Raw genomic sequence first — 8,270 nt, 5'->3', positions numbered from 1 at the left:
AATTTCTAGTAAGAAACAAGAGAACTTTAAGCTAAGAGAAGGGGAGGGGTTGACCCCATTGCTTTGGATGTTCCTATGAAGTTCCTAACAGATAAATAAAGTTCTTTGGCAGAGGTCTGCACTCTCAGAGTGCCCTTCTAGTGTCCTGTGTTTTTATCCCATTTTAAATGTAGGACATCTCTGCAGTTTATCCAACTGATCCACCTAAACAAGCCAAAGTCATTAAAAGTACCTTTTTCTTATCGACATCATTATATCACTATTGTGTGTCTACACCAGACCCTACCAGTTTAACTGTTTATGTGTGTTACATGTCCATTGTGCTGGTGGATGTTACTAATATTGAACCCTGCCTGCACACTGTGTGACATCCTGTCTCAGTGCACATAGAGATGAACTGTCTGTCTGTTTCTCTCTTCTCTTTATGAATGCTCTTTTCTGGTGTCGGTGGGATGTTGGCAGCAATACAGGTTTGGTACCAAAAGGCCAATATTAATTTCTTTCTCTTTCTTTTTTAAGTTTATTGTTTGTAAAACAACAAAACTTTATGGTGTTGTGGGTGTGTGCTGAAATTTGGCTCTTCATGCATATTAATGATCAAAAGAGGAAGGAAATGTAGTCTTTACCAGCCTGATATCTGTCTTCTGCTTACTGACAACAGAGGAGAGGCATCTTTAAAGACGACGTCCGTCTTCATTGTAAGTAGAACCAGTTTATTGATTAGTTTATTGATACTGCATACCTCCTGTGTACATTATTTTATCTGCTGACATGTTTTATTGTCTCACACAGAGAGATGAGAGGAGCAGCTATGAGTTTAACTGCTACAGCGAGTGGATTTGTTGTCTTCCTTCTCTCTGTCAGGTACTGTATATCTACAGTTACATTCATTCTTTAAATGAATTCTGTGAAATGCTACAAATAGTAGTTTGGTGTACAATTGTGGAAACTCAGATGTTATCAGTTTTGTTTGTTTTGGGTCAGTTGGATTTTAGAAGGATCTTCTCTTGTGTTGGCCAGCATCTTTGACTTTTGTCTTTTGCATGAAGTAACTGTGTGCTAAGCACTTTTACATGCTGTAAACAGAGAATATTGTGGCTTTTATTCAGAACTGTTACCTCCTCACTCTGTGAAAACATATTACTTTAATCTGATGACACCAGAGGCCTGTACTACGAAGCAAGATTTGGCGTTAACGAGGTAACTTCAGGTTCAACCCAGGGTTTTCTGTACCACGACGTTGGATCACTTATTACCGGGTTCAATCACCGTGGTAACTTATGCTGAACACCTAACCTGGTCGGGAGCAGGTTATTTTGGAGATTAGATATCAACTGGTGTAAAAGCACCGCCTACTGACCAATCTACACTCAATTGATGGAGGACGGTAAGACGGTAAGACCAGGCGGAGCTCGGTGCGCGGAGAGGGGGAGAGAGAGAGAGGGAGAGAGAGGGAGAGAGAGGGAGAGGGAGAGAGAGGGAGAGAGAGGGAGAGAGGGATGCGCTCATAAAATTTAAAACATTTAGAGACCGACAACCCCGTTAACATTCCCTGATGGGTATTTTTATGAAATATATAGATTTTAATGGGAGGGAATAACATATAGGCTATCGGCATCTTGAGCCGTGTGTTGCCACTGCCCAAAGCGGTTTGAATTATGTTTTTATATGTTTTATTTGCTCTCACGATTGCTTCCACTGCCAGGGTTGCAACTGAAATAATAGGCTAAAGCAACGGCAGTTTATGGAAAGGACAAGTGTAATTATAGTCAGATCTTGGTCCTGACTGAGGGGGAAGATATTGATAAGTGTTGTGATTTACGCATTTACAGCGTCGGCTATTTTTTTGCCAGCCTTCCTCCTGTTTTAGGAAGCAGCGACTGTATTGCGCTTTGCCTGCGAAACAGTGTCTGTGTTCTTCATATTTATGTAGAATTATAATTTGCTCTTCTTATATCAAATATGCGACTCTGGTAGATGTTTGCGATTGGTCGTGCTGTGCAAACACCGCCTCTTTTATGTGAACGCGCGCCGCTGGATTGGAAAACCCTGTGTTGATTGAACTAGTTGATAACCACCGTTGTGACACAGCTTATGCGGGACCGCGGTTGTTAGGGTTAGTGAAGCCGGGTAACTGAAATAAATCCAGGGCATGTTGATCTTGATTCGTAGTACAGGCCTCTGTTGTAGAAACGACAGCTCGCTTTTATCACGTTGACGTTTTTGGAGGGATATTAGTCTCACAGTAAAGGCATCACATACAACCTTCTCTTTATTGATCACACATCTGAGCCCAACCCTGCTACTTCCTTCTGTAGTCTCTGACTTCAGTGTTCTGCATTTTTTTTCAATTTTCACACTTACCTCAGCATCAACCTGACCTCAGAGTGAACCTAGAGGAAACTAACCAAGAAATGTACTCTAATAATTATCCATAATACATTATTATTCATTCATATTAAAATACATATTTGACCCTTCCTTTTTTAACTTCTCTATGCATATGCATTTCTTGTCTGAAAATAAACTGCTAGACTCACTCTCCTGGGCTGAATCTCTTCACCCTTATTTGATAGCTCCTCTGTCCTCGTCTGAACCAGAAGTTGTTCTGTCCCTCCTCGGTGATGGCCGCCTGCCATGAACATGAAGGAGTCATTTTGAGTATTCATGACTGTTGTCATTAAGTGTCATTCAGTAAATTATGACACTCAATGCAAAGTTAGCATTGTCCAAAATGTCTTCATCATGACAACTTGACTTAAAGAAGACAACAATCTCTGTGTTATAACAACTTGACATTAAACTAGACAATACAATCTGTCGATGTCTTTGTAATGACAACTTGACATTAACCTAGACAACATAACCTGACACCTCGGTACTGCATTCACTGTCGTCAAACTGGTCTTATAATTTTTAAGACATCTTAATAACAAATCCAAATGGTTCCACTTTACTTGAGGTTATGGCTATTATTCATGACACCGTCATATAAGCATTTGATGATGAAATCAAACTTCATGACAGGTTCAAATTGTTTCACTTTACTTGAGGTCAAGGAAAAATATTCATGACACAATTATAATGCTCTCATGATGTAAAAACCAACCTCTTAATTACATTTTAATGTAATGTTAACACATGAAGCTAAATAGTTTATTAAAGTTTGATAATTGGGCCTGTGTAGTGGAATTGTGTCCAAATGAGGCCCTAAGGCCTGTCAAATCTGACTCCAATTTATTACTTTATTACATCTTCTATATCGGACTTAAGTTTACCAGAACACGAGGATCAATCTGAGACATGTAATATTTACTGGTTTGCACACTGGCTAAACTAGCTTATATTATTAACTGGAACGGACACTGGACGTTACTAACGTGTTGTTTATTCCACCATCTTCAATCACACACCGACTCTCGCGAGAGTACAGGGATATTGCCCGGGGGCTACGGTGTCCCTATAGGGACATACAGTCAGGATGTTACATCTCCCTTCTTAAGAGAAAATGGCATTACAAAAACACACACAACATTAATTCCCTGAACCTAACACTTGTGTTTGAAGGCACATATAAGGAATCTGCAAAAATACATTCTTTGGTCATTAGTGTCATTACTAAATGTAAACAGATAAAGGCAGCAGTTAAATGGCCTAGGACATGAGTGCAAACAATTCAATAGTGTTCAAGATAGAGAGCAAGGTTCTCATTTCCTGCAGAATTCAAGTAACATGTAGGTAACAGGTAAGTAAACTAACTTACTTTATGTTTCCAAACAGGTAAATAACAGGTAAGTACTTATTTTTTCATTCACCTCTTTTCTCTTATTTTCCTTCTTTGTTATTTTTTAAGGCAAGAAGCAAGTGATTAGGAACAAGAAACAACAGTTGAACTACAAGTGAGTTTTTTCTTCTTTTTTTATTTTTATTTTTTTTTAGGGCAGCGATCCGCCTACACCCTTTACATTACGTTACAAGTCGAGGACTTGTCTTGGCCTGGAGATGCGGCCAAACCTTGTTGTGTAGCTGGGCTGTTGTGGATTTGCTGGTCGCGGGTGATCCACAGGTTCAGGGTGCGGGGGCTGTTTGTTGTTGGTTTGTGTGTCTGCATGTTGTGTGTCTGCATGTTGTGTGTCTCTGGTGCCTGGAGCATCTCTGCTTTCGCAGAGTTGCCAGCGGTTGCGTCGGAGAGTCTGTCCATCTCCTGTCTGGATGTGGTAGCTCCTGTGTGTGTGTGTGCGTGTTGTGTTACCGTTGCAGGTCTCCAGGATCCATCCTCCTGACGGAAACAGATAGGTGTGCCAACAGGTAGGTGAGACAGTGGCTTGGTGCCTCTGTTGAAGTATGCTTGTTGGCGGTGTTGACATGCTTTTCGCCTATCTTGGACGGCTTTCTGGGGTACTACCTGTGGCTGCAGATGTCTGCTCGTCACTGGGAGTATGGAGCGTAATCATCGGCTCATCAGAAGCTGGGCAGGTGACTGGAGGCTGTCCACTGGAGTGTTCCTGTACTCCAGCAGAGCGAGGTAGGGGTCTTTGTTTCCAGCTTTCGCCTTGTCCAGGATGTGCTTCGCTGTCTGGACAGTCTTTTCGGCGAGGCTGTTGCTCTGTGGGTAACGCAGACTTGTGGTGGTGTGGGTGAAGTCCCACGCGTCTGCGAAGCGGCGGAACTCCTCAGAGCTGTAGCATGGTCCGTTGTTGCTGATGACTTTCTCTGCGATGCCATGACGAGCAAACACAGACTTAAGTTTGGTGATTGCTGCAGGTGAGGTACATCTTGTAAGCTGCTCCATTTCAAAGAATCTGCTGTAGTAATCTACGATGACGATGAAGTTTTGAGTGTTCCATGTGAAGAGGTCCGTACCTACCACTTGCCATGGTCTTTCTGGTATGTTGTGTGACCGCAGGGGTTATTTGGGGTTGGCATCGTGCCTTTCCTGGCCTATGTTGCACTGCTCTACTGTTGCTTCTATCTGTTTGCTCATCCCGAGCTAGAACAGGAGGTCTCGCGCTCTACGCTTGCTTTTCTCCACGCCCATGTGTCCTGTGTGTATGCGTTGAATCATGTCTCCTCTGAGGCTCTGGGGGACTATGATTTTCTCACCTTTGAATAGTATTCCTTCCATCTCGGATATCTCGTCTCTGTGATTCCAGTATTCCTGGATGCTGGGCGGGCATTTCCTCCTTTCATCAGGCCATCCATTCAGCGTGGCTCTTCTAAGTGCAGTGAGCTGTACATCCTGTGCTGTCGCGTCTTTTATCTCCAGTAGCTTGCTGTCGCTCACTGGAACAGTGCTTATGAGTGTGTGTACCTGTGCTTCCATGCTCTCCATAAGGCTGCTGTCTTGGTGCTCGATGGACTTCCGGGACAAGGTGTCGGCCACTGGGATGTCCTTTCTGGGGCAGTGGATGATGTGGATGTTGTATTTCTGGAGCTGTAGTATCATCCTCTGTAGCCGCGGTAGTGCTGCAGCCAACGGTTTTCGGAGTATTACTTCTAGAGGTTTGTGGTCGGACTCTGCAATCACTCTCCGGCCGTACATGTATTCGTGGAAGCACTTGCAGCTGAATAAAACTGCATACAGTTCCTTTTCTATCTGAGCGTAGTTCACTTCAGTGCTGTTGAGTGACTTGGAAGCATAGGCAATGGGCTTTTCATCCTGGAGCATGACAGCGCCGAGGCCACATTTTGAAGCGTCTACTTGGAGTCTCAGTTCTTTCTGAGGATCGAAGTACGCAAGCACAGGGTGATGTGTTATCAGTTCTTTCGTCTGTGTGAATGCTTTGTCATGGGTTTTGTCACATAGGAACTCACTGTCCTGCTTCAGTACTTGGCGTAGTGGTGCATTCACCTGAGAGAGATGTGGTGCAAATCTGGCCAAATAGTTAATCATCCCAAGGATGGTTTCCCTCTGCTTGTGGGTGGCTGCATTTCCCGTATCGCCCTCACCTTTGCCGGGTCTGGCTTGAGGCCTTCACTCCAGAGCGTGTGGCCGAAGTAGCTGACCTCTGACACGCCTATCTGGCATTTGTCGGGATTTAGCCTTACCCCTCTTTTTCTTGTGCGGGTCAGCATGGCCCTGAGGTTGTTGTCGTTTTCAAGCTTTGTCTTGCTGAAAACGAGGATGGCGGCTACACCTGGGAGGCCTTCATACGTCTCATCGACGCGCCTTTGGAATTCGTCTTGAGCTGAATTGATTCCGAATGGCAGCCTCAGGAACCTGTACCTGCCGAAAGGGGTGTTGAATGTTGTTAGCAGGGACGACTTTGTACTCAACTTTATGGCCCAATAGCCTGATCTAGTGTCGAGGACGCTGAAGTACTTCGTTCCAGCGAGCTTTGTGGTGACGTCCTATAGCGTCGGTAATTGGGTAGTGGGGCCTTTGTATCGCCTTGTTGAGGTCTCTGGGGTCCAGGCAGATTCTCAGCTTGCCAGTCTGAGGTTTTTCTACAACTACGAGGGCGTTGCATTCTGTGGGCTCTGTCACTTTGCAGATCACGTTGCTCTCTTCCATCTTGTCAAGCTCCTGTTTCAGTCTATCTCATAGAGCGATCGGTACTCTTCGTGGAGGGTATACTACTGGTGTGGCGTGCAGGTCGACATGGAGGTTGCACTCCCGTGGAAACTCTCCTATGCCCTGGAAGACGTCTGCAAATTCCTTAAGAAGGCTGTCTGTGTCTGTGCATAGCTTCACTTCTTCGTCGGCCACAGCCGTTATCAGCTTGATTAGCTTAAAGCTTAAATTGTATTTTAAGGCTGTACCAGAATAGGTTTACATGGTTTAATTTTCAAAAAACATTATATTTTTGTACTGCACAGCTTTCTCTCACTGCTGCAGATCCTCTTTTCACTCTGTGTTCAGGTCTCTGTTTCAGCTACAGAGTGAGACATCCCTTCTTCTGTACTATCTTTGTTTGTAGTCGCACATGCGCAGTAGCTAGGTAAGGATCATGCTAGCTAGCTGTTTCCATAGACAGTAAAAGAAAGGCTGTTTCTCCAACTTCGGTCAGTTGCAAGGCAGGATTAGTTGGGAGACTTATTCTAAATAAGGGCGCATATGTAAGTAGTTCTTTTGTAGATTATGGTGAACTTGTGTGTGTTGTAGTGCTTTGCCATTGAGAACGAGGTAGCATGCTAGCGCTAGAATGCTAACAGTTGCGGTTAGCCAGCTCGTTTCGGCTAGTGATGTAGAAAGCTGTGCAGATTTTGAACAGCTCGCCCGGAGTCTGAAGGCAGGACACATTCAGAAACCCTTATCTCGCTCAAAACAGCATGGATGGTTTTTTTTTCAAAGTTTGTATGTGTGTGGAAGCACCAGACACACAAAATAACACCCCAAATCCCAGAAAAAGTGATTTTTTTCATAATATTGGCACTTTAAAGTCTAGACTAGCTCTCATCCCTAGACTGAGGGGTGCCTTGGTGTCTACTATGTAGAACTCAAGCAGTGTTGCCAACTCTTTTCCAGTGAAAGTCGCTAGCACTAACTCCAAAAGTCGCTAAAAGTCGCTAGATGACGTCATACGCTCATTTGCATATTTTTGACGTCATTACGCAATCATTTGTATAAAGCTTAGTGGTTGTGTCAGCAAGGTAGATAGAAAGAAATATAACTCTTTTGCCAAATAATCACAAATTCAATACAGAAATTTATTTTACCTTGTAATTATTACTTAGGTAGCCTATCTTAGAAGTAAAAAATGAAATTCTACAAAGGGAGGGAAAAAGATCGATAAAGAATTCTCAAAGAAGGCTGGCTTGCCCAGGGCCAGGCCAGCTCAGCGGCGTCTTTCTCCCGTCGCGTCCTGCTGTCTGTCCTACCTACACCAGCCCCCACACACCCTGTCCCCCCCTCCCCTTCTACCTGCCTGCACACTGTGCGCAGTGCTGCTGCACTTGAGGAGAGAGGGGAGAGGCTGCTCCTCTGTCACAGAACAATTCAATTCAATTTATTTATAGTATCAAATCATAACAAGAGTTATCTCGAGACACTTTACAGATAGAGTAGGTCTAGACCACACTCTATAAAGCCCCAACAATTCCAATAGTTCCCCCAAGAGCAAGCATTACATTAACATTAACATTAGCAGTGGCTATTGCGACAGTGGCGAGGAAAAACTCCCTTTTAGGAAGAAATCTCGGCAGACCCAGACTCTTGGTGGGCGGTGTCTGACGGTTGGGGTTATGACGGTACAGGATGTAGCGTGGCACAGCAGAGCATGGGTGGACGCGGTGGACGCAGCAGGACGTAGCCGGGCATTGCAGGGAAT

At 44.2% G+C, this 8,270-nt stretch overlaps 1 protein-coding gene across 1 annotated transcript in view; it reads left to right on the top strand.

Annotated features, from left to right (window-relative positions):
- The first annotated feature begins 605 nt into the window (after positions 1 to 605).
- Positions 606 to 8,270, top strand: part of LOC116042140 (B-cell receptor CD22-like) — a 52,797-nt gene continuing 45,132 nt past the window's right edge. The window contains exon 1 of the mRNA XM_036000930.1: positions 606 to 698. The gene's annotated coding sequence lies outside the window, so the exon portion shown is untranslated. The remainder of the gene's footprint in view (positions 699 to 8,270) is intronic.

The sequence above is a fragment of the Sander lucioperca genome, chromosome 4 (genome assembly GCF_008315115.2).
Source record: "Sander lucioperca isolate FBNREF2018 chromosome 4, SLUC_FBN_1.2, whole genome shotgun sequence".
Taxonomy (NCBI): domain Eukaryota; kingdom Metazoa; phylum Chordata; class Actinopteri; order Perciformes; family Percidae; genus Sander; species Sander lucioperca.
This window is presented reverse-complemented; position numbering and strand designations above follow the sequence as displayed.